This window comes from Prunus persica, chromosome G3, assembly GCF_000346465.2.
Source record: "Prunus persica cultivar Lovell chromosome G3, Prunus_persica_NCBIv2, whole genome shotgun sequence".
Classification (NCBI taxonomy): Eukaryota; Viridiplantae; Streptophyta; class Magnoliopsida; order Rosales; family Rosaceae; genus Prunus; species Prunus persica.
Window position 1 is genome coordinate 24,611,941 of NC_034011.1, and position 15,465 is coordinate 24,627,405.

A 15,465-nucleotide genomic window follows, 5' to 3' on the forward strand; every position below is an offset into this window, starting at 1 on the left:
TAAAAAAGTGAAATACATGCCATGCTACTTAAAGGGTGTACCCTACCTTTTCATTAAAATTTATTTAAAAATTAAAAAAAAAAAAAAAAAAAAATTTAAAAAAAATTAAATTACTATTCATTAAGTAATATAATTCATGAAGTTAATTAAAATATTTAATCATAATCAGTCATTAAATAAATAATAATTAAAATATAATTGCTAATTCAGCTAATTAAATCTCCAAATATATTATGTAGTTACTAAAAATAAAATTTTTGAAAATTTATTAACCTAAACATCCTAAGTTTATACTTATTTTTTAAAAATTAGACCTCTCCCGACGAAATTTCGTCGGCAAAGATATTTTCGTCGGGGCAAACCTAATCCGGCAAATTTTGTCGGCATAGATCTTTGCCGACGAAATTTCGTCGGGACAAGTGTTCATGTGTTTTTTTTTTTGAAAAGTATAAATTTTAAAAATATAAAATTATACTAAAATATTGTATAGTGGCCTATTAATATCTACTTTGGATATGTTTAAACTAGCAAATTAATATCTATAAAGTACCAAGCTAATGCAACTTGGAGGGTCCTTCTTTCTTTTATTTATTTATTTATTAAATACTATATTTACATAGTATAGCCGGGCGGCTATACTTTTTTGGGACACGTGGCGCCTAATCGCTGGAGGCTCCTTTTTTTTTAAACCCAAAAACAGTACAGCCGCACGGCTATACTCTGTGTTTTTTTAAAACGTCGACACGTGGCGTCTTTTTATTTTACAAATAGTATAGCCGCACGGCTATACTCAGTTTTTACATTTTTTTTTTTAATTTTAATTTTAATTTTTTTTTTAAATATAAATTTTAATGAAAAGGCAGGGTACACCTTTTAAGTAGCATGGCATGTATTTCACTTTTTTAATTAACTTCATGAATTATATTACTTAATGAATAGTAATTCAATTTGTCTTCTTCTCCTTTATTACTAATCAAAGTAATTAAAAAAGTGAAATACATGCCATGCTACTTAAAGGGTGTACCCTACCTTTTCATTAAAATTTATTTAAAAAAAAAAAAAAAAAAAAAAAAAAATTTAAAAAAAATTAAATTACTATTCGTTAAGTAATATAATTCATGAAGTTAATTAAAATATTTAATCATAATCAGTCATTAAATAAATAATAATTAAAATATAATTGCTAATTCAGCTAATTAAATCTCCAAATATATTATGTAGTTACTAAAAATAAAATTTTTGAAAATTTATTAACCTAAACATCCTAAGTTTATACTTATTTTTTAAAAATTAGACCTCTCCCGACGAAATTTCGTCGGGACAAGTGTTCATGTGTTTTTTTTTTTGAAAAGTATAAATTTTAAAAATATAAAATTATACTAAAATATTGTATAGTGGCCTATTAATATCTACTTTGGATATGTTTAAACTAGCAAATTAATATCTATAAAGTACCAAGCTAATGCAACTTGGAGGGTCCTTCTTTCTTTTATTTATTTATTTATTAAATACTATATTTACATAGTATAGCCGGGCGGCTATACTTTTTTGGGACACGTGGCGCCTAATCGCCGCAAAATTTTTGAAAATTAATTAACCTAAACATCCTAAGTTTATACTTATTTTTTAATCTTCAGTGCCCAAGTGCCCCAAGGCCCAAGGCCCAAGTCTTTGATTAATGTTATTATTATTCATTGGTGCCAAATTCAAAGACTATCCTTTAGAATAGCCCAATAGCCCACTCCACCAAGGTGAACCACACTTACTGTTTTATCATAGTGCTTTGTTTATAAAGACCTTTATAGGGTTGTGGGTTTTCGATGTGGGATGTTGAGAAAAGGCACCTCAAATCAAGATCCAACATAAAAATCTTGCTAGGATCTTGGGCTGCTGCGTCAAAGAAGATGAGAAGTTACTGATTTATGAGTTCATGCCAAACAGAAGCTTGGACACTCATCGATTTGGTTAGTTTCACTGGACTTTATCTTTGTAATTTGCCTACTTTACTTAAAGCCACAATTGAGTTCAAGTCGATTGATACACAGAATCACTGAATTATTTTCAATACACAAACAGTCAAGCAAGACATCCTGCAGATTTAATGCTCAGAACTGTAAACTGAACTGTATAATACATGAGTACATTTCAGTTCTCTATAAAGTAGAAGAGACAATGTTGAACTAGACCTGAAATCAATTTTGAATCTGATTATACCCCTGTTTCACTATTGTTCATACAAATGTTTCAATATCTTCCATAGCAACGTTTTCATTGTACAATGCATGGGATATATGAATGAAACTATTGGTTATATTTCGAATGTTTGCATTTACAAGATCCAGCGAGGAGACCTGAGCTTGATTGGGGCAGACGCTTCAATATTATTCAGTGTGTTGCTAGAGGGCTTCTTTATCTCCACCATGATTCGTATTTGAAGGTCAGTAACATTCTCTCGGATGAGAACGTGAACCCCAAAATTTCAGATTTTTTATTGGCACTTATCGTTCAAGGGACACAGCATCTAACAAATACTCAGAAGATTGTGGGAACACTGTAAGCATCATTCCTTTTCCTATTCTTGGAAGAGCATCACAACTCAGATTTCAATGTTCAGCATATTGTCATTCATATCAGTGTATTAGTGAATTTATATGGAAGCAGAGATAACATGTAGGAAATCTAGCTGTACCATTCATTTTATTTAGAACCCTGCAATCTTAACTGAAACATTTGTTGCATGCCATTAAGATATAAATTTTGTGGCACTTTTCTGAAGACCAGAAACAAATAAAGAATAAATATTGTCAGTTAAGTACCAATGAATTGCCTTTGCATTGGCTATATGTCTCCAGAGTATGCCACAGGAGGGATATTTTCTGAAAAATCGGATGTCTATAGCTTCGGGGTCTTGATATTGGCGATTATTAGCGGCAGGAACAATACCAGCTTCTATTACTTTGAAAAACATCTAGGTGTCCTAGCTTATATAAGTTCACAGTCTAAATCCTACAAGCTAAGTACAGCAGAGTCTAACAAGTCTAGCCAACATACGCGAAATTTTGTCAGGCATGGTACTCGTGGAATGAAGGCAGGGGATATGACTTGGTTGATGAAGTATTGGCTGATTCATATTCCTCATCAGAAGTGATGAGATGTGTGCACACTGGGCTTCTCTGTTTACAAGACAAGACCATGCTGCAGATAGGCCAACCATGCCAGATGTAATTTTTTTTTTTTGTGTGTGTGTCGATATAAGTTGTGTGTTGTATTCATTGCAAAATTTAGCTTCAGCATAGGAACCCCAAAAGCACGAACACAACTATTTTAATCTGGACCACGTTTTCTCATAAACGTGCCAAAGCTAATGGCGTGTATGCATTTCTCACCCGTGCACATTCTATGATCTAATCATTTACAGTATATAAACATGTTAGATTATGGGAGAAGAGGTTTAGGAAATGGTTGGTTTAGTGTTTAGGACAATAGCTTAACTTGGAATGGAAAACTCTTGAAAGAGTAACCAAGTAGTTCTATTTGAATGAAGTAGAGGAAAGGTGCAAGGCTTTGGATATAGGACAGCTGTAGTTTTCAGCTTAATTACTTGAGTTGGCTGTAGGCATATTTATACAGATGCTAAGTCGGCAATTTTGCTTGGACAAGTCGGTTGCACAGTAACCGACTTATCTAAAGTCATTTTTAGCCACAAGTTAGTCCTATAATTCTAGAATTCTCTAGTTACAATAACAATAGATAATTATTAAGATGGTTCTAGTAAGAGTCAACCAACTTTTACTTAGTAATTCTCTCAATTATTTTAGAATTTTCTAGTTTTATCACACAAGTGTGCATTAATATTTAACACTCCTCCTTAATGCACATTTGTGTTATTCCGAGTATGTTTCGTAGCAGTTCGAATTTTGGTCTTGGAAGTGCCTTAGTCAACATGTCTGCGATTTGCTCCTTTGTCTTGCAGTACTTGAGCTCAACTTCTTTCTTTGCTGAAGTGATGCTTGATGGCGATATGCTTTGTCCTGCTGTGGAACACTGGATTCTTCGCCATTGCTATAGCAGACTTGTTGTCGCAAAGTATTTCAGTAGCTTTTGTTTGGCACTCTCCCATATCTTCAAATATTATTCTGAGCCATATAGCTTGGCATGCTATACTTGCTGCTGCTACGTACTCGACTTTTGCTGATGATTGTGCCACGGTATCTTATTCTCTTGATGACCATGAAAATATACCAGACCTAATTGTAAATGCATAGCCTTATGTGCTTTTCATGTCATCCACTGATCCAGGCCAATCACTGTTGTGTAGCCAAATAGTCTTGGATCTGTAGTGGGCTTATACTGTATGCCATAGTCAATTGTGCCTTGCAAGTATCTTAATATTCTCTTTGCTGCTCCATAGTCTATCTGGCTTCGATTTTGCATAAATCTTGATAGTAAGCTTGTTGTGCACATGATGTCGGGTCTTCTTGTTGTCAAGTATAGTAAGCTCCCAATGATACTTTTGTAAACTGATTCTTCTGGTTTACTTGATCCATCTTCCTTTCTTAATTTCTAATTGGTGATAAGTGGAGTAGCCACAGTCTTGGCTTTTGAAAGTGAGAACCTATCATCTCAGGTGAAATTTTTTAAGCCATGTAGATTTGTCATACAGAACTTTAAAATCTTGGTCGCTTATGTATGTTCCTGTTGAAGCCTCTGTTTTTCATCTGCTACGAGTATATACACCCGCAATGTAGAGAGAGAGAGAGAGAGAGAGAGAGAGAGAGAGAAAAGAGCTAAGAAGTGGTATTTTGATACACTGATTATATATAAAAATACCAACAGGTTCCACTGAATTAGTATGAAACCTTCAACTTGAATGTCAGTATAAAATCCAATTCCTTGTTTAAGCGAACAGCAGGAGGTTGTTTACTTAGATCAAGTCCAGGCCTGTCAGGTCGGGTAGCTCCTGCAGAACCTAAGTGTACGAACCTACACGGAACACAAGCAAAGAGATTCTTTAAAGACTTAAACAGAAAGTGCACCTAGCAGATCAATTATTTTTAGTCATAAGAAGATAATCCAACAAAATGAAAAGAATGTGAAACCTGGGAGTAATAGGCTTTTTTAGATATGCTCGTATGCTTGATAATGGGAGCTTAAATGCCCCTTCCACAAAAGTAGGATTCAGTTTCCCATCAAATTCAAACTTGCTAAACATGAGCTGCCATAATTTTGAATCCCACCAATAAACATAGAAGAAAATGAAGTGAAAGAATAGACTAAAATAAAATGGCTGTAGAAATGTGCCTGCAATGACACAATATTGCTGGGGTCAAAAGGTGGTGCATCTGATACAGTTCTTGGTTGAGATATCGGCTTCAAAGAAGAAAATGGCACACATACCTGGAAAAAAATGTGACAGATTACTAATGGAGTTTGAAATATGTAACTACAATTTTAATGTCGATCAAGGAGCTAGTGTGTTACTGTCTGTCTGCCACTGGTCTCCAATAGTGTCAAAGCCTGCTGTGTAACCAACAGTATCCCAATCACGACTTGTGCGAACAATTAGCAAAGATAGATGCACAGAGAGATGAAGTTTGAAAAATCGCTAGGCAATAGGCTAAAAGAAAAAAAGAAAAGAACCCGACCCGCCCTGCAATGCATAAGTTTGAAAAATCGCTAGGCAGTAGACTTAAAGAACAAAAGAAAAGAACCAGAACCACCCAGACCCTAAACCCTAAAGAACCAGACCCACCCTGGCACTCAGACCCGCCTAGACCCGCCTAGGGCAGCCCAGACCCGCCTAGCGCCGCCTTGACCCGCCTAGGCCGATTTTTTGTAATACAGAATATGGATTGGAAGGAATGGTTTCAACAAGAGGGGATGTGTACAGTTTTGGAATTGTAGTGATGGAAACATTCCCAAGAAGGAAGCCAACACATGAGATGTTTGTTGGGGAAATGAATTCTAAGCAATGGATTGCAAACTCACTATTACCAGATTCAATGATAGATGAAGCTGTGGATGCCAATTTGCTTGGGATTGGGACAGAGCAGGAAGATGATGATCAATGTGTGTCGCCAAGGCTGAGTACGAAGAGCTTGGATCTGCTCGATGTCGTAGGAGATTCTTTTAATCTGGGACTACAAATTAAAGTTATTAAAAAAGAGAAATTCAGATTATGATGTTCAATGGGTATATCCGAGCGGCTATAACTTTGAAAAATTCTTTTCACAAATTATGGCCGCACGGCTATACTTTTGAACAATTCTATTCCCAGAGTATCGCCGGACGGTTATACTTAAAAAAAAATCTATATACTGTTGGAAAATTCTATTTATGGAGTATAGTCGCCTGGCGATACTGTGGAAACATTTTATTTATAGGGTACAACCGAGCAGCTATACTGTTAAAAAAAATTCTATTTCTAGCGTATAGCCGCGCGGCTGTACTATTTTCTCAAAACACGTTCTCAACGCTAGGCGGATCCTTTTTTCTTTTTCTTTTATAAAGAGTATAGCCACCTGTGGGCTGTTGACCTCGTAACCCTTGGGGCAGATACAATATTTGCTTCGCTTCATATGCTGGATGTAGTTCATTTTTTGATTGCACCACCAGGAGGCATTGCACCAAAGATCTTCATATCAGGGTCTTTGTCCTTCCAGTGCTCTAGAATAATTGGACGTAAATAGCCATGCACATTTCCAACATAAAAGGCAAGAATCTGCCTCTCAGAAGGGGGTTTGCCTCCAAGATCTCTAAGAGGATTTCTCGCAGAAGGAACATATGTTTCAGGAAGGTATAGCCGGTCGGCTATACTCGCGCGTATTTTTCAAAATAGTATAGCCGCGCGGCAGTACTCGAGTATTTTTTTAGTTATTAGAAAATCGTATAGCTGCTCGGCCTTACTATGGTAATTGTTTTAAAAAAAAATTAATAATAATAGTATAGCTGTCTGGCTATACATGTTTTGACACGTGGACACCTGCTAGGCGGGTCCCATTTTTTTCCTATAAATAGTATAGCAAAGCGGCTATACCCGGTTCAAAATAATATAGCCAGACGACTATAATAGGGTATTTTTTTATTACAAAAAAAAATTTCATATAGCCGCACGGCTATGTGTTCTCACACGTGGACAACTAGGCGCTAGGCGGGTCCCTTTATTTATTTATAAATAGTATAGCTGCGCCGCTATACTCGGGTATATATTTTTGTCTAAATAGTATAGCCGCTCGGATTTATGCGTGTTTTTTTAAATTATTATTTAATTTAAAAAATATATAGTATAGCCGGACGGCTATACGCTTAACAGCTTAAAGGTGTATCCTCTCGTTGTTGCGGCACATCCATCTGAACGCAATCAGTTTGCATAAGGACTTACAGATGGTGGAGTGCATGTACTTAAGCCATTAGAATCAGAAGGAAGATGGGGCACTTCCCCTCCGATTGAGAATGGTGCTGGGCCAAGCACCACTTCTGGAGCAGCGTTCAGATCAACCCCAAGGGTGACATTTCCATGTGCATGACTCCCAATGAAATGAGGATCTTGAGTGTATCTCTTGTGTGTGATCCCTTCTCTTGGTCTCACCATGATTTATTTATTTATTGAGGGGAAGCTGCAGATTTAGGTATTTATAGTTTTAGAATACTCGAATTAACCCAGTAAAATTCGTTATAGTAGCATTTGAAGGTGAGGCAATTTCCCCTCATTTAGGATAATTGGAGAAGTGATGGAACTGTAGTTATAAGTTTTGAAGACAACGCAGCACCATCGGGAAAAAGGTCGAGATCAGACAATGAGGAATTCAGCAAAAGATTTTTGTTGCTTTGGTTGGTTCGTGTCTAGACTGTTTTATCCCTTTTTTCTTCTGAAGTTGTTGACAAACATGATTACTCATTTATTTTCTCTACTCTTTAGTTAATCTCAGGTGTTAATATGAAATCTGCTTTTTGCATCAATATCTTTTCTCCTTAAGTTAATGTAGACACAAACTTAAGCCAATGTTTCATTCACATGCAATAGATTTTCTTATGTATTAAAATTTTAAGAAATTTGTTCTTTTTGAAAGTTATAATCAACTGGAACAAAAGTGGGTTAGTTTCCATTACTCAGATAATTCTCAACAAAAAATACAAAAAAAATTATCATTATTGTTCAATGAAATACAAAGATTTTAAAATGGAAATTGTAACACATTTCTTTCTCTCTCCACAGTATTTACTGACCATTTAATCATCTCACAACATTTAGGTTCTTTTAGTTTTCGTTATTCTTCTTCTACGAGAAAAATTACTAGTCCTCATTGAGCATGTTGCCCTCAAACACGAAGTGATACCTTTATGGCACAGTACTGAATCCTTTTTTCATAGGATTCCAAACAATCGAAATTAGAAAATCCTCCAATACAAGGCTTACAATATTACTATTGTTTGTTTTTTGACTGAAAAACTAAATATTTTTTATTCCAAAAGGAAAATTAATTTTCATTGATTTACATATATAGTCATCCACATTATGAGGAATGATGTTTTAGTTTCCTCCAATATTTTCATGTTTATGTACAATACAAATTTTTTATAGAATGTAAAAGGTGAAGTAGCATTGGGTGTTATGAAAATGCATTGCATTCTCATGAGACAAATGCAGTATAACATTTATGTTGGGAGAACGAATTTAAACAGATAGTTGGGAACTAGAAATGATACGGTTAGTTGGGAACTAGAAATGATACGGTTTTTCATCCAACATTTATGTACATTTTAGTTTCATGAGAAAAGGATATTTGGTATTGTGGAATAAACGTGATTGTTAGGTAACAGTATTTCATAAAGATTTTGCCCCTAACTCAATCTATGTGTAATGGAACAAGATGCGCGAGCTAAAATAAAGAAGGAAAGAAAAAAGCCATGAATGTATCATGCATAAGCTTTGTCGGCATTATACTTCGTTGGAATACAGGCTTCTCACCTTCCTTGCTTTGCCCAGCAGCATCACACGCTTACCGGATTCCCAGTAAAACTCCTCAATGTATTGCTTGAGTTCCCATGCATTGTGCTCAACAGATGCCTTCATAAAAGAAAACATATGAAAAGGGAAGACAAATTTCACAAAACTCACAGCAATGATCACAGAGTAATGACTCATTACCTCACTCTGAATGTTTGCAATATGACGAGCTAGATCCATCTTCGAAAAGAATTTCTTTGTTCCAACGAAGTATACGATGCCGTGATTGCCATAGAGGCCTGTAAAATCAAAGTTCCCATAACTATAGGTGCCACAACACTAAATGTCGATTGAACAGGGGAGAAGAACAAAGTCCAAAAGAGAAAAATAAATTTTCTTTATCCGGAATAAGCAGATACACACTGCTCCCCATTCCTGAAGTATATAGCATGACATACAAGCACCAGGAATATACCAGAATAGATTAAACAGATATGATAACAAAATTGAACACAGTTATTGAACAGGTCCAACCATCTAGTGCAGTGGAGCTATTATATTAGCTTCGTACCTTATTCCTGCAAGCAATTCCAAGAATCTTGCTGTACCATCCTCCACACCAGGCATGCCAAGAGCGCGCGGCAACCATCCAATATCGTCAGATGAACCTTGCAGTGTTTTCTGTACTCGAGATGCCAGGCTGACAAATGCAAAAATGAAGCTCAACCATGAGAACCTAAAAGAATGAAACAATGAGTTGTAATTAAAAGCAATGAATTATTTGCATTGAGTAAAACAGAATCCAATCCGAACTAAAACTAAAAGAAACTATTCATAGACTCTATGGAATACGAGTCCATCAGTTTGCATAATTGAAATATACTTCTTTTACCTACAAATTCGAAGACGAGCACATCTAACGTACATGACAGAACTTCTCCAGCAAGAATTGCCAATTTCCAAGCAAATTGTAAACCGTGTAATGGTAGTGTCAACCTACATCAAGATGAAGCAACATCACCAATCTAACAATGAAGGTGACTAGATTGAGATTTGAGAAATGCAAAACAGTTACAGTAAGTCATACTTCTGATAAACACTCGTAATTAGAAAGGGAAGGAGGTAAAAAAGATTAAATATTACAATTAATCATTCAGTTCACTTAGATGGGCTCATGATGTTTTCTCATGAAAACTAGATTAATTGCCTGACCCCAGTTTTTTAAAGCATACTCAAGTCTTCAAAGATTGATATTGCAGGAAGCTAATAGCACAGAACGGTATTACCCTTCAAAAGAAAAAAAGAAAAGAACCCGACCCGCCCCCCAGTGCTGCCTAGACCCGCCCAGCAGTGCATACGTTTGACAATTCGCTAGGCTTAAAGAACAAAAGAAAAGAACCAGACCCACCCTGGCACCAGAGCCGCCTAGCGCCGCCTAGTGCCGCCTACCCGCCTAGCAATTTCAGTTACATTGGCAGGCATTCTAGTCTAGTTCATGAATCAAAGCCTTACCAGAGTGACTGAGTAACACTAACATTTTGGAGGCATTAGCAACAAGAAATGCTATTCTTGTTTGGTTCCCGAGAAATGAAAGATCACGACTGACCTGAGCACTGGAAAGTACAAAACTTGAGGCTGAATTTCCTTTGAAGCCAAATAGAAAAATCGAAAACTGAGCAGTTCAAGCTTTTTGCAAAGAACAGTATGTATGAGTCTGACCCAAAAAAGGAAATAAGAAACCTTTTGCAAAGAACATGGCTTTTCTTTGTTTTTGGGAAGTAAAGAACACGGCTTTCCAAGTTGGGTTTGGTTCCCTTGAAAGTCTGTTCAAAGAAGGAAGAGCGTTTCATCACTCTTCAGTCTCATCCAATTATTGATTAAAATATTTTTCCTTAAATAAAATATCAATTTTACTGTCACGGAGGCTCAGAGACCGCCTCCAGGCCAAGCATTCGATATATATTTTTTTTTTCGCTGACGTTCATTGGTTTTTGCTATCACTTTGTCTTCACTCTGCAACGCCATCTGGCTTACTGACTGTTTCATTCTCTTATTATTATTTTTTAGTTTTTTTTGTTGGCTTATTAAAATGACCACTATAAAAGTGGAAGTACACTTTGGTTATTAGTTGTTGCTCAATTTACACGACTGCCATTGTTCAGTGTTGACTATTAACTGGTTGTGTTTGTTTTCTACTTCTGAGTGGTGTTTGTTGTTTTTGGGCAGGAGTTTGACTTGACAAATGAAACGTTCCTTGTGCCGGAGATGATCTTCCATCCTGCTGATTTGGGTTTGTCTTATATTCTGGTTTCGAAGTACACACTTTTGGGGTTTTAGTTTGATTCTTGAAACAAATACGACGTATGATTCTTTGTTGTTGAATGAAACAATACAGTATTCTTTTGTTGTTCATGTTGGCTAGGGGTTATTACTTCTGCAAGTTGTTGCTTGATTCATGTAGATTAGTTGATTCTGTAGAATACGATACTGTGTGGCATAATAGGAGGTATTTAGAAATTCTATAACTTGTGTGAACATTGTATGTGATTTAGTAATGATTTTTGCTCATTCCTTTGGGAACCCTATGATTTCTCACAAAGCAAAAGCGCTAACTTGGACCTGTTTTGCAGGAATAAATCAGGCTGGGCTAGCAGAGTGAATAGTTCGAGCCCTGATGGGACACGTTTATGTAAGCATAGGTGTCCTTGTTTGTTTAGTGTCTGTTTAATTTTATTCTCATATTGTGAAGTAGACACCTGCTAGTTCATCACAAGAGAGTATTATCAAGAAATAGGAAATGAATCTTAAGCTGGTTATAATCAATCAGGTTTCTGCTGCAGGTGTAGCATACTCTAAGCACATTGTGCACACATACTCCTATGGTGGTAAATTGACTTAAGTATTGCTGTGGTTGTCCTCTTGTTTTCAGATCGAGGCTCATGTGTGTTGTCACGTGTGGGGAGGATAGGGTCATTAAGGTTTGATCTATGACTTAACTAATTCTAAAATCATTGTGCAGGTTCAAGTTCAGTGTCAGTTATGATTTTTCAATATTCTGCAGGTGTGGGATGCAGTCATTGGGACTACTAATTAACGTAATTGAAAAAGAGAAATTCAGATAATTGGGGCGGCTATTATTTTTAAAAAAATTCTATTTACACATTATAGCCGTGCGGCTGTACTTTTGAAAAATTCTATTTATAAATAGTATAGCCGGGCGGCTATACTCCGAATTATTTTATATATAAAACAGTATAGCCGTTCGGCTTTACTGAGGTATCTTTTTTAATTCTGTTTTATAATTTTTTTTTCTTGATTTTTGTTTATCGATAAGAGTAGTTTAGAGCATTATCCATTACTATTAAGCCATTACCCGTGTCTCTATTGTCCTCTTTCGAGTTTTTACTTTTCTAGAGTTATTACCCGTATAAAGAATTTAACATTTTCACATTTAATACTCATATTATACACGTACGTATGTATTTTTCATGTTTAATATAGTTGTTTGTTACACAATTTTTAATAATACAGACAAAATACTCACATATTATTGAATAAAAATAAAATATATTTAAATATTTAAATACTAATTATTCACTAAGTAAATAATAATTAAAACATAACTACTAATCAAAGTAATTAAAAAAAAAAAAATTCAGATTAGGCTATTCAATGGTTATAGCCGCACGGCTATACGTTTCAAAAGTTCTTTTATTTGGAGCATATCCGCGTGGCTCTATGTTTGAAAGATTCTATTTATATAGTATAGCCGATTCTATTTATATAGTACAGCCGTTCGGCTATACTCTGAATTATTTTTTACATAAAAAGAGTATAGCCGCCCGGCTTTACAGTGGTTTTTATTCTTCTTTTTTAATAAATAGTATACTCTTTACAGGTGGCTATGCAGGTGCTCATATGGTAGCTTGTGCTTCATGATGAACTCCTTTCGCTTCTCATAACTAAGATCCTCCAATGCCCGAATGTCATCTTACACTGCAAATATGAATTGAGATGTTTCCAAACACAACTTAATAATTCTCCATTGTTTAGTACATACACAAAGGACTTTCAACAAGCTCAGGCATTGGTGCTATTACCTTAATTAGCTTGCATATTAAAAGTTCCATGATCCTGCGGGTTTCTTCGTCCACAATTTGGCGTTCGCGAAGAATATCAGAAGCCAAGGGAGTGCCACCATAGGGGCTCTGTACCAGTGCTAAGCCAGCAACTTTGTCTTTCAAATCACACCAGTAGATTGACAATGCAGCTGCAGCATCAACGCTGCCCTTGCTGTGCCCCAGTAGCATCACACGCTTACCGAATCCCCAGTAAAGCTCCTCAATGTATTGCTTGGGTTCCATGCATTGTGCTCAACAGATGCCTTCATCCAAGAAAACATATGAAAAGGAAAGACAAATTTCACAAAACTCAGTCAGCAATGATCACAGAGTAATGACTCATTACCTCACTGTGAATTTTTGCAATGTGGCAAGCCAGACCCATCTTCGAAAAGAATTTCTTTGTTCCAACAAAGTATAAGGGGCCGTGATTGCTAAAGAGGCCTGCAAAATCAAAGTTCCCATAACTATAGGTGCCACAACGCTAGATTTGGATTGAACAGGGGAGAAGAACAAAGTCCAAAAGGAAAATTAAATTTTCTTTACCCAGAATAAGCAGATAGACAAATGAGCTAGGCAACGTGTGCTCTCTATTCCTAAAGTATATACATGACATACAAGCAATAGGAATACACAAGAATAGACTAAACAGATATGATAACAAAATTGAACACAGTTCCTTAACAGGTCCAACCATCTAGTGCAGTGGAGCTATTATACTAGCTTGGGTACCTTATTCCTGCTAGGCGGGTGTCCCTTTTTTTTCAAATAAAACGTATAGCCGCCCGGCTATACTCCTTACAAAGATGCTCTGTGTGTGTGTGTTTTTATTTTATTTTTTATTTAATAATTGTTTTTTCCCCAATTTTTGTTATCAACAAGAGTAGTTTAGAGCATTATCCATTACTACTAGGCCATTACCCGAGTATCTATTGTCCCATTTAGAGTTTTTATTTTTCCAGAGTTATTACCCATGACCATGTATTCCGGGTATCTCTTATTATATATTCGACAAAACTCTGATATATGGATATCTCTTCAGATGGTACACTAAAGCTTATGTATTCTGATTGAACATGGTGAGAATTGGAATCTTACCTACAAATAAGGCCTTTGCATCCTTTTGTTGATCCTTCTTTAGCTGCGTCAACTGTTCCACGGTTGGATTTTCTGGATTATTGAAGCCACTATCAACTGTGTCCCATAAATCTTGAGACATAAAATAGGTCTCCATTTTAATACTCTAGAAGTCATAGTTTTCTCCAGTGAAAATAGGAAGAGGGACAGAGTTCTGGCTAGTAGTTTCAAAATATGGTTTCAACAATTTAAAAATGATAGAAAATTATTTTAGTATTCCAAACCCAAATCCAAGTCTTGAACCAATAACCCTAGCTTCCGAGAGTTATCTCATTTATGGTTTGTACAAAGATGGATGCAAATAACATGTTCAAGAGTTAAAACAAATCTGTACCCCAAAAAATGATAAAATAATAAAATAATAATAATTCAATAGAGAAATATCATACTTGAAACAAATTTATTTTCATAATCTCAATCAATCCTACACTCCTTTTAATCTCAACTCACCTATGAAGCGGATACAGATACGGCGATACCATACGAAAGGCAATACGAAAAATATCTAAAAACTAGGATATGATACAGTAATTACAAATATATATTAAAATTTTAATATATAGTTATCAAAATATTTATAACATAAAACTAAGATAAAAATACAGTAGAAGAAGTGTTGGAGTATGATCGTGCAAAGTAAACCTACGGCTGGCAAACTCTTCGAATTTTTCAACCAGCAACAATTAAAGCTTATCTCCTCTTTATTTTCCCTCTTAAAACCTCTAAAAACGAGTTGTCCGTGCATCAAAGACTGTATCCGTTGACTCCGATACGTATCCGATGCGTATAGTAGCATATCCAATACGGGATTCGGACCTAAATCGGAGTATTCGTGATGAAACAAACCAAAAGAAAAATATAGTAACATGACATAATGTAGGACATGAGAGTTGCAGAAGAGATGGCTGCCATTGCAACTGCAGTAGCATGATTCTTCTGCTCGTTCTGGTCAGCAGATTGAGGTGGGCTTGCTGGTTCCAAGACCTTGATGATCTTCTGGCCTCTCTCGCAGTGCCCAGAAACCCCACAAATGAAATAGAACAAACCAGGCCGGTCCAATGTGAACACGGTCACACCATTGTTGGAGAAGAAGATGGGGCGCCCGCCTAGCTCCTGGGCTCCCACCGCAGAGGCCGATTTTTCGAAAATGACTATCTAGTAGCTCAGGGCAAGGCATCGAAGAGTTGAAGAATGAGTCCATGAAAAACAACGTCTCTGAAAAAAAGACCCGCCTAGGGCCTAGGCGTCCGCCTAGCTCCT

At 36.0% G+C, this 15,465-nt stretch overlaps 2 long non-coding RNA genes across 2 annotated transcripts; both read right to left on the bottom strand.

Moving 5' to 3' along the window:
• LOC109947864 lies at positions 4,776-6,158 on the bottom strand. The gene is made up of 3 exons (XR_002270638.1): positions 5,398-6,158; positions 5,100-5,215; positions 4,776-4,983 (listed from the first exon to the last, which is right to left on the bottom strand). It is a non-coding gene; the product is annotated as an uncharacterized LOC109947864 (long non-coding RNA).
• LOC109948259 lies at positions 8,726-10,725 on the bottom strand. Its single transcript, XR_002270874.1, has 5 exons — positions 10,554-10,725; positions 9,840-9,943; positions 9,519-9,683; positions 9,149-9,246; positions 8,726-9,067 (listed from the first exon to the last, which is right to left on the bottom strand). It is a non-coding gene; the product is annotated as an uncharacterized LOC109948259 (long non-coding RNA).